We start from the raw sequence: 22083 nt of genomic DNA, 5'->3' as shown, positions 1-22083 counted from the left end.
ATACTGTCGTGTCAGGCGTGTAGGCGTGGTGTCATCTAAACTCAAATGAAACGATGCCACAGTAGATGAGTGTCAGTCACTGATGCGCGTTAAATACGTCAGACAAAAATAATACACAACAACATACAAATATACAACAACTAAGTTATATACAACAACAAACAAATACAACAGACTATTTTATACTGTCTCATTAATGCAAAAGTATAGTGCAACAAAAAAAAATTAATGTCTTACATTAGATTTTGTGACACAGAATAATTTATAAGCCTTTTCTGATGAACAGAAATATGTATATAAACTATTTAGGCAAAAATAATTATTGACTAAGAAGTGTGTTTTATAAGTAAAAACACAAAGGTACAAGGAGTTTGTACCGCACTTGTATAAAATAATTGTATTTTGAGTACAACACATACTAAAATTTACATCATGTTACTGTATGTATCAACGATCACATAAGAATAACATATATGTATATAGAGCGACTGAGCAACCTTAGACATATTTAAGTTTGTTGTATATTACACCAAGGTGGTTTTTGGGATGTTTTTGTAATCGCCGTAAGTATCATCTAATGGCAGCTTTTTGCTTGTCTAAAGCCATAATTCTAAATGTTGAGTACTAGTGGACCAATTGTTTAACATATTTGTTACAACACATTAACTTAACTATCAACACATAACCATTCAACAGGTTTAAATTTTGTAACTGCGTTATCGGTGAAAACATAAAAACTGGGTATTTTAATGATTCAGTTAAAATTTTTACTTCCATGTTCAGATGAATCATGAATCGTAAAATATTGAAATGAATATAAAATCCGAAAAATATAAAGAAGGATTTGGGTGATTGGTCTAGAAATTGGTTATGGTAAAAACGAAATTTAGAAGAGGGTTAGTAAATATCCAAACGATTATTTTAAATTAACTACTGTCTCCTTATACGTTTAAAAATAATGGTACCAACATCAAATTCAAAAACTTGAAGTTATTCAAAGGCCAGTTTGTATATAGTAGGTAAACTGTAAACGAACTGCAAGTGGCCCAGAGGTGTGATATTTCAACTCCATTCTTGGCCCACGGGGCTGGCAAGTTGTGAGGATAAAGATAACGGTCTTAGTTGTAGGTAAACACCTTAATCTCCGAGTAAAGGCAGAGAGCACGGAGGCCGGCTTTGTCGCGGGTGAGGTTCATAATGTCCAAATTTCACAAACTCCAACGTCTAAAATATTAAATAAACAGTGCGTTTCATAACCTCCAAACTTCATAAACTCCAAAACTATAACTTCCAAATAAACACAGTTTCACAATGTCCAAATTTCACAAACTCCAACGATAATATATTAAATAAACAGTGCGTTTCATAACCTCCAAATTTCATAAACTCCAAAACTATAATTTTCAAATAATCACCGATTCACAATGTCCAAATTTCACAAACTCCAACTTTTAAATATCAAATAAACAGAGCGGTTCATAACCTCCAAGTTTCATAAGCTCCAACGGTACAGTCTCTGCCATAAGTCAATCGGATACCGAGGCGGACGGGCCGAATGAACCTCTCTGTTTTACACAAACATACATTCACTCAACCTGCTCTGCTGCACTTATTTGTTAACATAAAAATTTCAAATTGATATATTATTTTTCTGGAAAAACCAGTGCTCATTACTATGTAGCTAGTTTTTACCTTAACATAATTGTTATAATTTATTTAGGCAAATTAAAACAGATGATTGTTTTTTAACACCATAAAAAACATGAAAAATGTAGTAAGCGAGGAACTTTTTTATTTTTTGGTCAGGAAAAAAAATCCTGCGGCAAAGTTTTAGATCAAAGTATGAATTTTATTTTTTATTTGAAGCTTTTTTTGATACGGAGCCTGCTTGTATCATTTTTAAGCGATTAAAAATAGGCCTAAAATCGCTTGGCGCGGCATTGGCGCTAGGAGTTTGGCCGGCTCAGCATCGGTTTGCGGGATATAGAAACTGAGTTTCTAGCATTTAATCATCATTATATTACATCAAATATGTCATTACATTACGAAGAATGGTAACTTAATTTACAGGCGTATGTTTGTGCATTTTAATGCTTACCGGTAGTCTATAGTTAACAAAATTTTTTGATATAAATGCTTTCCCGATTGTAATTTCGGAAATTGTCTTCGTGAAATGTGGAGATAATTTAAGTTCTTGGTAAAACCCACTGAATTAGCGACCTGGCCCAGTTATTATTTATACTTTTATTCTCCTTTCGTTAAGGTAAACTAAATTACTGTAAATGCATCCCTTTGACTAAACTTTACCCTAGATTTGGTTCTGGTCCAAATAATAGAAACAAAAATAGAAACTACTCTTATTCTAAGTTTATGTGGTGGAATTCCTGCTAAAAGTGCGATTGACTTTACATTCTATCGAAATAGGCCTATTTAAAACGTTCAGCGGGTTCATAGTTGAGACCATGGTTGAGACCACATTACAATACCTATTTATTTGTTTCTTCATCCTCTTAAGCCATTTAGTTGTTAGATAGTATTACATGTTATATTCAATTGATATATTATAATTTTATTTTAAAACATTTAACGAGTTTATATTCATCTATATTTGAAAAAGCTAATCAACGGCTCACGTCTAACATTTTTGCCACTGCAGTGCATGGTTAGGGTTTGATTACCCATTTGTCGAAACCAATCACGAAATTACGTTTCTCCAGCATTGACATGCATATAAAGAAAAGGAAACTACCTCAAAATATTATTGTTATAGGTTTTGCCCTGTACTTTATTCATACTATGCATGCTAGTCTATATGATCTTAACCCCTTTTCCTTTGAGAAACAGAATGTACCTAGTTAAAACCTTCTCCAAACAAAATTAATAAATCCCGCTCACTGGAACTTGTCATAGTAATTGCTTTAGTGAAAAAATATATTGTCTCTCGGAACTTTTTTAGTTTAATTCTCAGGTTAGTTCCAGAGTAGCCGTTGAGGTCATTCCACTTTAAACAAAATATTGATTAAAGTAAGCGTCAAATGTTCATGTCTATGCTTCAACTGTATTTTGTATTTTAACTGTATTTTAACTGTATTTTGTGTAACAGAAACGTTTAGAATATATCATCTCATTATAATGTTTTTGAAATAAAAACAAAGCAGGAGTTTTCCATTTAATATTGAATCCATAATTAATTAGTGAAAGTGGCTATTGATTGTTAAACATTCCTTCAACACAATAATACGCTTGAAATATGAAGACATGTAAACAAAGTAAAATAATTTTGTAGACTTCGTAAACATATGTTTTAAAATGAAAATACCCCCGCCGCAGCAAACCTGCAGTTGCATTACATACATTACATACACTCCAGCCAGCTGTTATCTTATTCTTAATGTATTGTTATTGCCTATTCGTGGTTCAGGAAATAAAACATGACATTTGTAGTTTATTTTATTTATCGATATTACTTTTATATAATCAGGTATATTGACAGTATGACCTATCACCTAACTGTCCTGTTCACCTGTTTGGTCCTGTTAGGAATCAAAGAAGTCTCGAGTTAACAAAATACTGTACTAAGGCAGAATTTTGTGGAGTGAATTAAAATATCAGTAACTAGTCAAGCGGATGTACTATAAATCCGTTATGGACGGGCGTGAGAAAAAAATAATGAAGGTCAACAAGGCACATTCTGGCGCCAAATATGAAGCACCCGAAAAGTCGCAAATGTACACAACATACTTAAAACAGTGCGCGCGCGTGAGCTTTTTACTATTCTCTTGGATACAGGTTCTTTTCCTGATTATCGTATGATATTATATCAAAACTTAAATATAATTTTTCAAGTCCTCTGCTCATAGATACTACGCACTATGTTCAAGTTGAGATAATCTTCGTCCTCTACTGTTAGACTCACACAATCAACAACAATTTTATCATGAATTATTTCGCTTATTTTTTTTATAAATAAAATCGATATTCAATCCTTTAACTCGTATTTCAGTAGATCAAGACCAGAGATAATGTTCTCCATCTCTAAGTAGTTGTTTTTTCAATTGGTAAATTTAATTTAAGAATTACTAGCTCTTATGTTTGCTGTTGTTTTACTAAATGCGATGCATTTTTTCATTGTAAATTAGGCACAGTTTATCTGAAATCACCAAACACAATACAGGAATCCCACCAAAGATTGATATCTCAAACTCTTGGTGTCTTAATAATTAAACCTGTCAATGTTCAACAGTTCAATAATACACCAGCTACTCATTCACTAGGATGGACTTTCATTAAACTGTGTGACACTTCACAATAAAAAACACGGAAGTAAAATAATTCGGGAAAAAACTCCTTTGCAATGTGTATCCTTAAATTCGTGATATTACTGTTTAACCTAGCAAAATAAATGGAATAAAATACAAATAAAAATGAAATAAATGTTGATTTACGTATCATTGATTGCAGATAAGTATTAAAACGATTATAATTATTGTTGAATCGTGAGTCAGCAGTGTGCTTTAGGTAAATAATGAATAGCTCAAACGAAAGCTGGTATTTCACTAAAGGTTTTTAGTCCAAAACATATAGGGTAATGTAATTAGAACTGCTGTAATACATCTTTAACTGAAAACATAGTGTTCGCAATGTACAAATTCATTGATAGAGCATTGAAGTTTTGTTATTAATTGTTGTAAGCAATTTAAGCTGGTTGGTAATACTAAAATATGTTTTATAAATAATAAAAACTAGCGAACCTGGCACACGTAACCGTGCACCAATTTACACAGTTTACAAATTTAAATATAATGGTCTCAACCCCTACGTCAAATAATGCTGATTCACAGTGGTTATTACAAATATGATCAATAATGTAGCCATAAGGTCAATAAAAATTAGTACGTTGAGCGCGATATTATAGTCGAGAACACTATTTTTAGAGATAGCATGGTAATGAAAACTCAGACAAATCCCGTCGATAGACTTAACTTATGAAACTCACTAATCAGAGGGGAGCCAATCCATCACCCGATGTCTTCTAACGAACAAGAATGGTCAATTCAGCTTGGATGCTTATTAAAAGGGAATCGTGTGGTGATTCCCAAACAACTTCGTGCAAGAATTAATTTTTGAAAGAACTTCATGAGGCTCATGTGGGTATAGTTCGCATGAAGGGACTAGCTCGTTCGTATGTTTGGTGGCCTAAAATTGATGCAGACATTGAGAATATTACTTTAAATTGTTTGGGATGTCAACGAGTACAGCATGAATCACCCAAAGCACCAGTTCACCATTGGGAATATCCTTCAAGGCCTATGCAAAGAATTCATGTTGATTTTGCTGGACCAAATGGTTAAAATTATGGCCATTTACTGTAGGCATCCACAATTAGTAGAAAATAATGGCCATAAAATGGTCCAGCAAAATCAACATGAATTCTTTGCATAGGCCTTGAAGGATATTCCCAATGGTGAACTGGTGCTTTGGGTGATTCATGCTGTACTCGATAACTCACTCCATATAGGAGTAAAGAGCCAGTTTGCGAATTTTGAATAACGAAATATTTGCCAAATATACTTGTTTTGTACGATACATACCAGCTTTTAACAAGATTTTTGTGACAACTTTCAACGATAGCCAACGGTACAAATCTTAATATATGTTTCCCTTATTTGTATAGTACAAATTACAGTTGACTAAGTATAATCATGCATACATCTTAAATGCTTCCAAACACGTTTTTGTTTATCGTTTTTTTTCATTTGCCCAAGATTTCTGTACGTTAATCATACTATTTCCCTCCCTTCCCATAGCACATTAGGATTGCAGATACATAAATCTAACTGCCACAAACAGTTCCCTCATTCTGCTCTGCCACATTAACTACTTCCTTCACTACTTTCTACGTCGTGGTCCTGTTTAACCCTATCTTCCCCTATCTTCCCATAGCATTTTAGGATTGCAGATACATTAATGTAATTGTCACAACAGTTCCCACACTCCGCACTGCTAGCTTGGTTGGGCGAGTCATCAGTCCCAACCCTAGTCCATCGGGAGAACGCGTCTCGTTGTACCGCCGTCTACTTGTACCTCGATACCTAGGGACAACTAGTCGTAGGTACAACCAACGCAACTAGACGTAGGTACAACTAGACATGTATGCCCTCTCGTTGTACCGCCGTCTACTTGTACCTCGATTCCTAGGGACAACAACCTAGTTGTACCTACGCGTATTTGGCGTCCTTATACTGTAGTATAGTTGTACCTATCCTTCAATTCGTTACCCTGTTTATTTGATTACTGTACGAGTAATTTTTAACTATACCCTTAATATAAAATTAGAAACTGCAGTGGTTCGAACGTTTTTATTTTAACGTTGCTATCTCAGACACTATTAGATTTAGAGAAAACATTTAGGAAGCATGAACTATTTTCTTTTAACAAATACAAATCCGCTGTTTTAAATATCCCCAATATTTTCCCTTATTAAAATTAACTTTAGTATTTTCTATCTGACAACTTGTATTTTATTGTGATTTCAGCATGTAATTGCAAATTAAAACTTTTTTTTAAGTTGATTTTTTTTATAAAGCTACTTCCTTGTTTATGAGTAACAGTGTGTTACATTTGGAAAATATTGGATTTTTGTGAACATTTCACATGATGTAGTTCATATAAGAATATATTGTGAAATTCGTATTCTCTTTAACATGAATCTTTATATACGGGCTTTCTATGATTGAAAATCAATACTTCTAGTATTGTTTATGTTTTTTTTCTATGTTTTAAACTCAAAATAATCAGTAAATTATAGGCTTTAATTTGAGCCATTGAACGTTTGAAGCCTTAAGTCAAGATAATGGATTACTCAATCAATATCATAGATTTGAACATTTCTTGGATATTATAATTATTTTAACGCTGCAAGAGTAGTATGGTTCCTCTCAGGGCATACAATAACATGTTAACTGGGCGACACAAGTGTCACCCAGTCCTGAGATTTTGTCGCCCAGTGACTATGGGTGGTGCCGGCATATTTTTTTAATGGTCCACATTTTAAATTTATCGGAATTTAAAAAGTAACATTAGGTAAATATTTTAGAGTAGGGTATTGAGCTATGATTTTGCCCCAAGAGGTTGTGAAGGGAGCCTTGGCCTGTTACAACGTTCTAGAATACGTAATTAAGTGAGATTAAATGGACTATTTCTTGCAAGCAAATATAATTGAAAAATGCATTAAAATATACGTAGAAATGTGTGATTTCACCTTAATTTATGCAAAAATTTCAGGGGGGAACCCTCGGACCCCCCTTTTTGATGGGGGTATTCCCCCCAGACCCCCCAGTAAGTCCGGTGCCACTGTCGCCCAGTGGAAATTCCTTAAAATATGCTCTGGTTCCTCTAATTTAGTTTTTATTTTAATCAGTACTAACAGAGTACCCGTCCTTATCGACATTAAATGATCGATTTACTGAATTGATTACTAAAGTCACAAACAAGGGAAAAATACTCTTTGAAATTAGTTGCTTATATAAGTTGTCTAAAAGTTTAACTGTGGTATTAGATTATATCTTACACCCCAAGCATCTTTAAAAACACTACACAAAGCCCACCATCCCTTCAAATTAAATAATCAAAGTCAACTTTACCTACTCTATCTCTGTTTTTCAAAGTTAGCAAGGAGCAAGGCTCTGTCACCGAGCTCAAGGTCAAGAGAGAGATATTGTTGGTGGTACAATGGCGTTATCGCTGTCACCCCGCACCGCCCCTTCCATGCGCGCAGCTCTTCCTCTACAAGGCCGAACTGCTGTGTCCAGAGCGAGTCTAATTGCTATTATTGAAATCTATCATCGTTCACATTTGGATTTTAATCACGCCCAATGGATTTTAATTGCTTGCAACAGAAACAAATTTTGGAATTATTTGTTTGGCTAGAATATGCGCGAATCTTTTTTCTGCGAGTAATAAAACTTTTTCCCATTGCAAACAGGCCACGAACAAATCATACACAACTAAAAGAGTAAAAAATTCATGATAGTGTTCTCAAAATATGTCTTACTCAAATGTGTTATAATTTGAGTAAGACAAGTGGATGCATCCATTCATCCATGCATCCAAACTTTCTCACTATAATAATTTGAGTTGGATTTCTAAACTAAAAAACAATGAAAAGTAATTTTACCACTACTTTTTTAAGTTAATTTAATAGTACTCTTGTTGATGGTATAATTGGATTGAAAAATGTTATCAGAATATGCCTATTTTAGATTTTATCCCTTATGTTTGCCACTAAATGTTCAGCGGGATCGTTGATGATAGGGTATATTTTTTACCGCCACACTGGACTAATAATTTGATTCTCCATCAAGGTTTCAAGTGTTTAGATACTGTAGCATTAAATATTTAATTGGTACATTATTATGTTATTGTAACAATTTTTTTTACTGATTTGATATTATTCTGACGCTCAAAGAATTCATCAATATACTTATACATCCTTTGCCACTGTTTATAGTTTCATTTTCTACTTGTCGATGGGACCAGATTTCTTCAACCGCTTTATTATAATTAATGACGGAATCTTGATAAGTTGTATCACATCACCGTTCATACCTGCATGCAGGTTCAGTAGAGGTATAATCGGTAGGCTGTATGTATAAATTCAATTCTCAGAATTACAGTTATCAAAGATATTTATCAGAGTTAGTTTTATTGCCGTGGGAAACATAATTATCAAGCCTCAGACAGTAGTTTCGCGAGGATATCATCGTCGGAATTTAAGATAGATGGCACGGTGTATTGATGATTGTAAAAATTGCAAGATTCCAAGAATCAACGTGTTTCCTGTTCTATTTGGGATATCCGGTGTCATGTATTGTTTTGGGTCTATAAATCATTGATAAAGCACATAAAACGAATGTTCGGTGACTCGAGTGCGTTTGGCGCGCAAATAGCATACGGGTACCGGTTATCGGCAGTGCTGGGGATATGTGTGAGTGAGGAGCAATACACAAATGGTTTCACAAAAGTGCCCTGGCCAACCCCTTCACCTATAACCCAACCAGATTTGGTCGCGCATAGGATCTTTGGCTACTGCCACTGGTATTGCAGCAGTTATCGATAAACAAAATAGTATACTTACGATAAATAACCTTAATTATAATAGAAGTAAAAAAAGATCAAATATTTTCTATCGAAACATGTGTATAATGGTGATATAAGCCGGGTGGTTTGTACTGTACTGGCTCACTCCTTGCTTTGCTGTATACGATCCACGAACGGGTGGTTAGTCTATGTGTGCAAATGCAATGTTAAAAGAGGCCGTCAACCCTTAAAAAAATAATAAAAAGTAACATACTTTTAAAACAAATTTCAGGAAGGATTTTTCACCTCCTATATGTTCAAGAGGGTGTTGTACCTACGCCACTGTGGTAAAGTATGAAATGTATTTAAGAATGTTGTTTGTAAAATTTTGCTAAACAACAATTTATACATGTATTATCGGTATTATACAACATACGAAAGGTGACAGTCGATTGGGCCGTTTAGTATTTTTATTACAATAGGGGTAACCGTCATGAAGTGAAATGTTAATGTAGTACAGAGTTTAGTAAAAAATCTATGCGTGTTAACAGTAACAGTTTTGGTGAAAACGACTCTTTGACATATAAAAAAACCAACAGTAAACCGTATATCGATCATTATGTGGTTCGGATTCCACAATAAACTGTAGGTCCCTTAGTTGCCATTAGCTGTATGGGCTATTAATTAACAGCTGTGTCTAAGGAACATGTCGGCCTTAGTCACTAACAAGACTACAAGATCGCGCCACTCATCCTACACTCATCCTTCACTCATATTTGGGTTAAAATACGCACATAGTGGCGTCCCCATCTTAAAATAATTGATAATTATTTAGTCCACGCAAAAACTACACGGATTAAGGATCACCCTACTAAAACAAAGGTTCTACATTTGTAATCGTTAGTGGTTATTGAAGAAAATATTTCCCTCAGAAAACATAATATGTTACACCGAGTAGTAACTATGTTACATATACTTTTTGTACATCGAGTTAAAAGTCGTCCAAAAACCGAAAGGTAAATCACAGAATAAATATATATTCACAGTAGGCCTATAAATAACTTGACGTTAATGTTTAGTGTTACGTAACCAGTCGAAAATGTTAGCAGATCATCCACTAGTACATGTATACATACTGTCATTTCTTGTGTAATTTAAAACAGATTCTAAGCAATGCGTTCACCTACGATGAAACTTATCAGCATTTAATTATTGCAATGGTTCTACGCTTCATCGACTGTTTTTACTTATCCTACATTCATTTGAAATTAATCACTAAACGGAGTTAATAACGGCAATGTTAAAAACTAAGAGTAGTTTTGTCTGGTAGATGACGTGGATTTTATCATTTGCACTTTGGAATTTTATATATCATTTAACCAGTTGCATTATGAGAATTTTAAATTAAAACAATTGAAACGATTGGTTAATACAGTAGTAAGTTTTGGGAAATTGTATGTTATATCATTCACTATTGGATACAGAAGAACTATTGTATTAATAGTCAAAGGTCATATGCGTGTTATAATAACGAGACAAAGTCCGTACATAATGGAAATTGTATAAATGAACGTAAAACTTCACAAAACGTGTGGCGTGACGAAGTGGCGCGGAGGGGGGACGGCAGGTAGTGATATCACTGAATCTAAATATCAAGTAGCATTATCCATCCGTACATCGTTATTTATATACATATATAAAAATTTTAACGAATGGTGTTTTTGGCCTCTGGGGACATCAATAAATGAAAAAGTAAATCGGTCCCGGGTCTAGGTCTTACCATGCCACCTACGGTAATAGCTTACTTCGCTATAGGGAAATTCGCTAAAAATGACACCAAAAATGATTGAAGCAAGAATTATCAGTGGTAAGTTTAAAGGAGAAATAGTCTTAATCACAAGAATACTGATGATTTCATCCGAATTACCCTCTGAATTTAAGAAACTAAAATTTCCTTTGTGTCTTGCTTTCGCAATAACCATTTTAAGACACCAGGGCAATCCCTGACTGTCGTCGGTTTAAATTTAGAATATGCATGCTTTCACACGGACAGCTGTATGTTGCGTGCTCACGTGGTGGTAGGTACGCCTGAAAACTTATATATTTATACACCTAATGAAAAAACAATAGTTATTTGTGTAACTAGTGGAGAAAGTTGCACTTTGCTGCACACGAGAGCAATGTTTACGCACGAGCCGCAGGCGAGTGCGGAATGATCTCGAGTGCAGCAAAGGCCTTTTTCACTCGTGTTACACATTATATTTTTCCTACAGTCACTATAAAGCATATAAATAATTAGTCTTTCAAACACTATACAACACGTTTTTAGGTTCAGCTGGCAACACAAATGGTGCCCTAGAGAAAGTAGTACCCGCGGTCCGTATCACTCCGCTATTTTTCCTCGGCAAGAAATGTGCTCCGCGTTTTGAGAATATAGTTCCGTATGTTTTTGTAACTTGAAGTGGTTTCCACGCCTAAAAAAATTCTATAAAGGTATTTTCTTGTTTATTAAGATCGTAGGAATGTTTTAAAAACGTTTAAAAGAAAAGCCCAGAAAGTTTAGAAATACCGAAACTATAAACACGAAATGACAGGTTAAATCGTAGTTATAATAGTCAATCAGCTGCTCATAGTATTATTATCTTTAAGTGTTGCCAACCTATTTCCAAGCGTACACGGATTAGGTACGTGCATAATAGAACCACCCTGTTTTGTGTTGTTTCGTTGGAATCCTGATGTGCGGCAAAGTATAAACCGTACGACAAAGTATAAACCGTACGGCAAAGTATAAATATGCAGCAATTAGCAGCTTTCTGCACTATAAACAGTACAAGGAAGCCAACTTTGTCGGGTGACTGTAGGAAAAAAACATTGTTCATCCACTAGCAATTAAGTAAAATATGTTTTTTTTGTATACACTTTTATTATTCGTCGTAATGAACTAATTGCCATTTAAAATAATATTTGTTAAGTGCAGCAAAGCGCGCCGGGTAACTGCTAGTATATATATATATATATATATAAATCTATCTATCTATCTTACTAATAACCTAATTATAAATCTGAAAGTTTGTGAGTTTGTGTGTGTGTTTGTGTGTGTGTTGCTCAATCACGCATAAACTACTGGACGGATTGGGCTGAAATTTGGCATGATGATAGCTCACATTCCCGATTAACATTAAAGCATATTCTTATCTCAAAAATCCTTTCGGGCTCCGCCCCAGTGGCTCTTTAGTTCCCCATGTTAACTTTATAATTTTTCATATTTAAAAGGAATTAATGAATCTTAACAGCTGTTTCAATTAAACAAGTTGGTTCTGTCGTTATGTTCTATGATGTTCAATAGCATAAAAGTTACAAGGATTACCAACAGGGTGCAGCACTATTCTTTTTTTTAAATTTATGACAACAGCTAATTTCCAACCAAAAGGCGAGTTAGCGTAGCGAACGAGCTAACCTGAAGGCAAGTGAGCGCAGCGAACGAGCTCGAACCCGAAGGCAAGTGAGCGCAGCGAACGAGCTCGAACCTGAAGGCAAGTGAGCGCAGCGAACGAGCTCCAACCTAAAGGTGAGTGAGCGTAGCGAACGAACTTCAACCAGGACGTGAATGAGCCATGCGAATACTTATGAAGTTAAACGGGGCAAAGCCCGCGGGTACAGCTAGTATATACATATATAACAATTTTAACGAATGGTGTTTTTGGCCTCTGGGGACATCAAAATCAAAAAGTAAATCGGTCCCGGGCGTAGGTCTTACCATGCCATCTACGGTAACAGCTACTGTACTTCCTTATAGGGAAATTTGCTAAATAGAAACTAAAAACTATAAAAGGTACCTATCTAATAACTTGTTGAATTATTTACATTGAACATTATTTTTAAATAGAATATGCAATAATCGTTACAACAACAACTTCATACCTTAATATTTTATACGACAGTCAAAGACTCCACTGTTTGTGATTACGCATTTTTTTGGTAAATAAAAGGTATACAATGCTTAACTCTCCACTGAAAAGGCAAATCCAAATATAAATTATCACCTTGTCAAAACTTTAACATTATTGAACTACCCACATTAAGTTGCAAGGAGAAAACGAGACTGCTGTCGAGTAAAAAAGTGTAAATACTCGAGTATGAACTTTTATTGAAACTTGACCAGTATACCTACAATATGATGAATAAGTTAAATCCTATTTATAAAAATGTATTTCTGCGTTTATGTATGTTAGTTTCTACCTTTTTATGTTGTTTTAACTCTCGTCCTTTTGGTGGGTAGAATAAATAAAGTACAAGGTTTTCGGCACTTTTCTAACAAAGGGCTATTTTTACACATAACAAAAAAAACTACTGATGTAATCATCATGAAATTTTAACAGCTAATAGAAAATATACTTATAAAACAAATTTATATGTTTTAAAACTTTTCATCGGTAAAAAAAATCTCTTACGATATTTGTAATGGCTTTTAATTGAGAGACGGAACAGTTAAGAAACTCAGCTGAAAGCTTGAATTAAAGCTATTAAAAATATAAATATGTAATTTGATTTGCAAATTATGTGCTAACACATATTTGAGTCACACAGCTGAGTGTGACTCGTAATCCGTGTTTTTCTAATTAGTTTAGTAACTTTCCTGTATAGCTCCAAATTTGAGTATCTAAACTGAATTAAGGTCGATTCACACACATCAGTCCAGTCACAGTTCCGTTACAGTCCAGTTGCAGTCCAGTCACAGTTGCATCCGCAAATTCTCAGTCAATTGTCCGTCAGTTGGTTTCAGTCAGTCTTCCGTCTCTAATATTTACAGTAATTTACAGTCAAAAAATTTTAATTTTAAACCTATATTCTATTAAATTATCATTGTCCATCGTGTTGATTGTTACAAACAGTACTCAAAATATAAACACAACCATTTAAACAACAATAACACTATTTTCTAACCTTAAACCGGTCCGTCAGTCTTCCGAACAATCCAAAAGTATCGTTGGAAAGAAATCTGAAATTAACTGACGGATTCCGGTAGAGCGACTGACGGGACTGCAACGGATAAGTGTAGATAGCGCAATAGAAAATCCATTAAAGAATATTTTTGTTAACTGTGACGTGCCTGAAGTGACTGGACTGTGACGTTCCGTAACTGATGTGTGTGAATCGACCTTTACAAGTGACGTTGTAGGCAGAATCTGCCCGCATGACGCCACGCGGCGCGGCGGGTAGCCCATATATTACAATTTAAATTACAACCAAACTACGCCAGCTAAAAATTTTAAAAAATATGATCCAAAAGGTTCAACTCTTAAGCTACAAAATCCACCGTTTTTTAACTTACCTGACCAAAAAATAAAAAAAGTAGCAGCCGACGAACTTTTTCATGTCATATTTTAAAACTCATTTAAAAGTACCGACTTTATTTGAAGATTTAAAATAGAAAATACTAACTTTTAAGCTTTTAATTAAAACCAATAGTGTCATAGACTTATTGACTTCACTCATACGAAGTTTCAACCATATAACTTAAGTCTAAGTAGGCTAAATGTCGAGTTATTTTGAAGCGGAACATTGAGTTTTATGGCCGTTTAATAAGCTGTGGCAACCACTGTAGAGACTTCTGGCTCAGACTGTACCGTTGGAGGTTATGAAATTTGGACATTATGAACCGCACTGTTTATTTGGTATCTTCACGTTGGAGTTTGTGAAATTTGGACATTGTGAAACAGTGATTATTTGAATGTTATAGATTTGGAGCTTATGAAATTTGGAGGTTATGAACCGCTCTGTTTATTTAATATTTAAACGTTGGAGTTTGTGAAACTTGGACATTGTGAACCAGTGATTATTTGAATGTTATAGATTTGGAGCTTATGAAATTTGGAGGTTATGAACCGCTCTGTTCATTTAATATTTTAAGCGTTGGAGTTTGTGAAATTTGGAGTTTATGAAACGCTCCCTTTGTCGCCATTGCACTGCATCCCTTATCCTAGTCTCCGTAGTTTCCTAGGTCGAGGGTACAAAATGCTATTATGTTCAGTTTAGTACGAGGTAATGTATAAAACAATTTGTTATCAATGAGTTGTTACCAATCGATAATTTAATGGGCAAATACAGCTTTAAAATGTATGTACCATTTAAAGGAAAAGGTTTGGAACACCAGAGCTTGGTTGTTTATGTGGTTGCACTCTATTCTATGGATCGCCATTTTTCATTTATAAACATAATTCAACTAACATAGTGTGCTGTCCAACATTATATGTTATCTTTGTGTTATTCTTGTAACAATTAATTTAACACAAAATGTATTATAGCTTACAATAAGGTACTCGTACAGTTTGGCTTACTTAGTTAAATAGTTTATGTTTTCGACAAAAATCTGTAATTCACATCTGCGCAGTCGGTCATACGCGCACGGTTTTCATTTTAAAACTGACAACAACTTTAACAAGAGAATGGAATATTGTTCTTTACATATTCAAATATATCATTTTATGGTTTACTTGACTCAAATGTCATTGAGTTATTTTAAAATCTGATCGGTAACGACTTTTGTTTTGATCACATCATACTATATAATGGAGGAAGCTGCTACCAAAGTAGTAATCTTAATAAATTGTGGACTGACAACGACAAATGTATGTACATTTGTATTATAGTCTTTGTATGTATCGCGTACGTAAGCAAATTGAATTAAGAATGGTTTTACAACTTAAAAACTCAATTACAAGGTCAAATATTTTGTCAATAATTCATAGGGCCTATTGTATGTCCTGATTTGGACTTTTTAATTCACTAACTACTACTAGTTTTAGAGCAATAGATTATTAGCGATAAAAGTGGTGTGAATTGAATTTTGGTTATGTTAGTTTAGGTTAGTATAGAGTTCAGTATAGAGTTAAAAAACCTAATCCAACCACACCTCACTAGTGGTAGTGAATTAATGGAAAAGGTCCCCCGATTATAATACTTTGGCTGATTAACTGGTCTATTATTGTTATTATTGTAGAATGATGTAATGACTAAAAAGGTATAAGAGACAAGCGTGACAAAAAGTATAGGTAAAAGGTATAGAGGCAAGTGAATGACTATGATTTAAGTTTTATTTGGTTACTAATATCTAAAATAACCATTTTTATAACTTTAAATACACTTTTACCTAAATGTTTGCTGCTATTGTTATCGAACTAACATCACCAATATTTCGTTATTGTATACATAACTACTTTTAAAATCCTCAATCTACAAATATCTCTAACAGAAACCATAAGCAATAATAGCTAATATACCAGCGCTTTGCAACGGGAAGAGAATGGGTAAAAGATTGGCGTGGTTTTATAGACCTGGCGTATGAAATATTTATAAATTCATCATAGCTTTACTAGTAAGTGTAATACAAATTTTCTGTAAATTCAAGTAAGGCTTTAGGCAACCTGCGTGATTGTTGCGTGTATAAAAATACTGTAACTTGAAAAACTGTAACTGTAAACGTATAAAAATTAGAAATTGTCTTAGTGTGTCACGATCTATATTTATTAAAAAATATTTTATTTTAAAAGATAATTTTTCATAAATATTTTGGCCTACTTACGTTTAACAGCCTATTTATATTTTAGGATCAACAGATCCAAAGGAACCGAACAACATACCATAGTGTAGCAATTCTATAAATTAGGACTACTTGATATCGACGTTTCATAAGATAATGATATTTCATTTCATTCCCAATTAAAGTCAAGCATATTTATCTGTAGCCCGTAACATACATTTAAGAAAACTATGAGCAAACTTCATACTTTAACACGTCGACTGTTTTCCTTTAACTTAACATAACCCACTTATTATATGTATATGCCACAAACTTCCCCAATAAAAAAAAAAAAAAAAAACACCAACGTCCAAAAATCACATATTCCTACAGCTGGGTTATTTACAAATGTATCGGCCGGCTTTTCTCATTTAAATAATTAAATCATGTAAACTTTGAAATAAAAAAAATATGAGCCCTTATGATATCGGCCTATGGGGTAGAGCACTTAGAGAGTTCGTTTATACCAATACTCTTCCAAAAATCCAAACACTTTAATCTTAATTTTGATGTACCATATGCATAAATGTTTATTTAATTAATGACATTAAACTATGACAACAAATTTGACTACATTACTTTAATAGAATAAGAAATACTCACTAAAAAAACTTAAAAAGTAATAGCGAACTTAAGCACCTAGTTAAACATAAACAAATCATGGAACAACGGTTCCAATTTCAGGTTTTTAGATGTGTTTCTGAAAGCAGACAATAAGGTCCGACAAGAAGTAATACCCCAACAAGAGGCTTGAGCACGGATTCAAACAATTATACTCTGCTATTTCAAACACCAATATGCTCACTGCACACTAAACGTGGTAGAGCATTCAAATCTAAATTCTAGGAAGCTTCTAATGATGGTCTTGTCACTTTCAATAGTCTTAAAGTAAGGAACTTGTAACTTGAATATAAGGAAACATTTTTAATCCACTACAATGTTAAGTTAATACTAGTGGCTTGTAGGGGCAATAGCCCCTATATGTATATTTTAGTAACTATTTTGTATAAATTACATGTATTAGTCTCATGGGTTACCCTACCTTGAATTATTGTTTAACATTTGTGTATGTTAACGCTGGTTTTTTTTTCAAATAAATGCCAACTTTTATGAAGGTTTGGCCTTGCACTTTATCTATTCTATATATAATTCAGTTTTAAAAATCATTGTACAACTAAATCTAGAGTTCTACTGGACCGATTTTATTAATTAATGGGTCGTTGGAAAGCTTAAGGCGTGTAGATTTGCAAATAATTATGAAAGTTTGTTTTTGTTATGATTTATGGTTAAAATTTAAAAAAAACGTGTTTTCCATAAGAAATACATTGAAAAATGTGTTTTGCACACTTTTTATTTGGGTGCGACTTTTGGCTGCCTTTTTTAGTATTTCCAAGAAGTACATGGTATCAATTTGAAGGAAATTTTATGCTCTTTCAGAATATCATCTTCCACTTTGGTCGATTTCCTCACCATTTAAAAGTTATTTGCAAAAAAGCTAAGCAACCTCCGAATTTATAGTAAGGAGAAAATATTGAGTTTAGGATATTGTTGGTAAACTTTGTACAGCTAAATCTAGACTTCTACTAGACCGAATTTGTTAATTAATGGGTCATTGGAAAGCCTAACTCATGTAGATTTGCAAATAATTAAAAAATTATGATTTTATTAAACATTTGAGGTGAAAAAGTAAAAATAACAAAAATACATTAAAAACTGCTTTTTTCAAGTTTCTGTTTTTAAGATTCTATTTGTAGCCGGCTTTTGGCTGCCTTTATTAAGTATTTTCAAGAAATGCATAGTAGTTATTTGTTGTAAATTTTATTCTCTTTCAGAATATCACATCCACTTTCATCGATTTTTCCTTAATTTAAAAGTAATTGGCAATAAGCTAAGTGATCTCCAAATTTATAGTGGTGAGAAAATACTGAATTAGATATATTTTTGTTAAACTTTGTACAACTAAATCTAGACTTCTACCAGACCGATTTTGTTACTTAATGTGTCGTTGGAAAGCCTAATTTGTGTAGATTTGCAAATAATTATGAAAGTTAGATTTTATTAGATATTTAAGGTGAAAAAATAAAAATAAACAATAGTACATTTAAAACTCATTTTTTTCCAAGTTTATATTTCCAGGTTTATATTTTTAGCCAACTTTAGGCTGCCTTTATTGAGTATTTTCAAAAAATATATGATAGTAATTTGTAGGAAATTTTATTCTCTTTCAGAATATCACCTTCCACTTTGGTCGATTTCCTCACCGTTTCAAAGTTATTTGCAAAAACGTTAACCAACCTCCCAATTTATAGTGGTGAGAAAATACAGAATTAAAGATGTTGTTGTTAAACTTTGTACAATTAAATCTACAGTTCTACTGAACCGATTTTATTAATTAATAGGTCATTGGAAAGCCAAATTTGTGTAGATTTGCAAATAGTTATAAAAGTTTGATTTTTTTTAAAGATTTACTAGGTGAAACCCGTTAAATTCGACAGTTACTGTTGAGGTTGCAAGCAAGATCGTTTGACTATAAATCGATGATAAATAACTCTATTTTTTGAACAATTTGTGTTGTTCGTGATTTAGCTGTGTGCTTTAGGTACGTCCGATCTTAATAATCAATAAATCAAATGGAAGCTGGTATTTCACTGAAGGTTCTTAGGTCAAAACAATTAGAATAACGTAATTAGAATGAAGTACCAAATCCAAGATATAATCAAATTTATATTTTCTGATTGAGCGATACAGTATCTTGAACTTATCTGTTTAAAACCATCAATATCTCAAGTGAAAGCCTTTGAAGTATTTTAAGACCAAGACATATAAAATAACTTAAATAAAAATAGAGTAACGTATCATTGATTGCAGATAAGTACTAAAACGATTGTAATTGAATGAACGAAGTGAATTCTCATACATGACAAAATGCATCTCTTTGGGACGCAATAGCCTTAGAAATACTATGTATATCCAACTTGAAGTGTTGCACAAAGATTTTATAGCATAATATCTTGAGAATATCAGTTGTTGAAGAATATTTATTCTGTAATAATTATAAAATCTTAAAAAAACCATTTTAATTTTCCCCCATAAGAATAACATTAAGAGCTACCTTCTTCTTCTATTTTTTTGTTTACATTTTACAAGCAACAATTTTGTCGTATATTTGAGACACAGAGAACGACCAAAGTCTCTTGTTTCTTCTGTCCATGGAGTATACAGGTCTGCTTAAGAAATCTTTGAATCTTTCATTCTACGGTTTCTAAAAAAATAACAATTGGTCTACTAAAAGAAATGGGGAATTTAAAAGATATCCACATATGACATAAGTTTATTGAAATCGATGAAAATATAGTTAATTTTTTTTAAGTTTTTACAAGTTGAAGTCGTTACAGTGTCGTGTCACGTGTCAGTCAGTGAGTCAGTCAGTGTCGTCAGTAGCCATAGCCATGGTATGGTTGTTTTGTAGGTTATGTTATTGTTATTGTAAGACCAGTGACCACAGACGTTGGTAACTGAGTTGGAGCTATTCATTATGTTAATTTTCAATATTAAAATTACAGCTTAACTAGGTCTATTAGTAAGTTATTGCCTTTTCAAACATTTTTCTTTTTGTCGGATCTTGGTTGTCTGCTGTTATCCGGTAGGTAGGCCTAGGTAAGAGCTCTCTGAGTGATTGATGAAGGTTTAGGGGTTTGTTTTACTTTTAAGTCCATCTAGACCTACTCAGCCTCCCTAAGACTAATAAGCATAGTAAAATTCTCTTTGGGTAGGGTTTATTTCTTTAGTTAACTTACAGTTCCGCAGAGGACCTGCGAATGCAATTTATATCTTAATCGGTTGAAATGGATAAGTTAGTTTAAAACTCTCTTTAGGTACGGTAGGGTAAGTTAACTTAAGTTCCACAAAGGACCTACGAATGCAATTTATATTTAATCGGTTGAAATGCATAAGTTAGTTTTAAGTTAAAACTCTCTTTGGGTAGGGTAAGTTAACTTTAAGTTCCGCAGAGGACCTGCGAATGCAATTTATATCGTAATCGGTTGAAATGGATAAGTTAGTTTAAAACTCTCTTTGGGTACGGTAGGGTAAGTTAACTTAAGTTCCGCAAAGGACCTACAAATGCAATTTATATTTAATCGGTTGAAATGCACAAATTAGTTTAAAACTCTCTTTGGTTTGGGTGAGTTAACTTACAGTTCCGCAGAGGACCTGTAAATGTGATTTATAACTTAGGCCTATCTTATTCGGTTGTAATATTGATAACTTTTGTAGCGATTATTATTCGGTTTAAAAACTTATATCGCTAAGTACCTACTAAAAATTGTTGCTGCACTTAAGTAAGTTAAAATATCTGTCCTACACTCATTCAAATGAATATATCAATTATTTCTTATGTAGGGCCTACCGGTACTTCATTTTATATATCAAGTTTGGTTAGCCTAACCTAATTAACCGAATAAAATAATCAATATACTTAGGCCTATTGATAATTTGCATTCGAATGAGTGTAGGACAGATGCTATATAGTGCAGCCAAAAATGTTCCCAATTTAAACATTGAATCGAGTTATAAACTGTATTGCTGTGTAAGTTTGTATTGCTGTTAAATTAATGTAAACATCTATCTGAGTTAAGTGAATTAGAGTTTTTATTGATGTTTTGTAAATGAAACTAGGCCTAACTTCACTAAGTAAGTTATTGAATAAAAAACAAAATATATTTTATGAAAGTTAACTTAAAAATACAGAAACAATAACCAAAACTTATTGATATGATTAGTTATGAGACTAGACCTCATAAATCAACTTAGGGTTCCGAAATGTAGTAATTTCTTTCTTTTTTAGACATAAAAATTTACAAAAATGATCAAAAAGAAACAACTTTATTAGGCTATTTTAAGTTAAATGTTTTTGTTATCTTAAGCCTATTTTTGAAGCAAATTTCCCATTATACGGAATAAGCAAAATGCTGTAGTACTCATGGTAAGACCTGAGACATGCACCCGGACCGATTTGCTTTGTCATTCTGAGGTCCCTAGAGGCCAAAAACACCATTCGTTCGAATTCATTTTTATGTGTGTCCGTTAACACGATAACTCAAGGCAAAAATGATCCACTTTGATGAAATATGGTATGCATCTATTCGAACGAGTTCACGAACCAGCATGATCAAACTATGGGAACAGGGGTTATGGGGGTTTTATTGGGTGAAATTGGGGTTTTTCCTTTATTGACTCTGAAACATACAATTTTATTTACAAACAATTTAGTAGGCCTAAGTTTATACAAAAGCGTTATTAAAATATGGGCATAAAGGTTACAGAGAAAATTTAAAAAAACTAAATAAAAAATATTCATTAGGCCTACTCATGGAGAATAAACATACAAAAACACTTTTTTAGTTTTACCGTACCCTCCCGATTGC

Source organism: Macrosteles quadrilineatus, unplaced genomic scaffold (genome assembly GCF_028750875.1).
Source record: "Macrosteles quadrilineatus isolate MER2022 unplaced genomic scaffold, UCM_ALF_1.0 Scaffold_7__1_contigs__length_78375512, whole genome shotgun sequence".
In the NCBI taxonomy this organism is placed as follows: Eukaryota; Metazoa; Arthropoda; class Insecta; order Hemiptera; family Cicadellidae; genus Macrosteles; species Macrosteles quadrilineatus.
The sequence above is the reverse complement of the archived record's forward strand: the minus strand, read 5'-3'. Positions refer to the sequence as shown.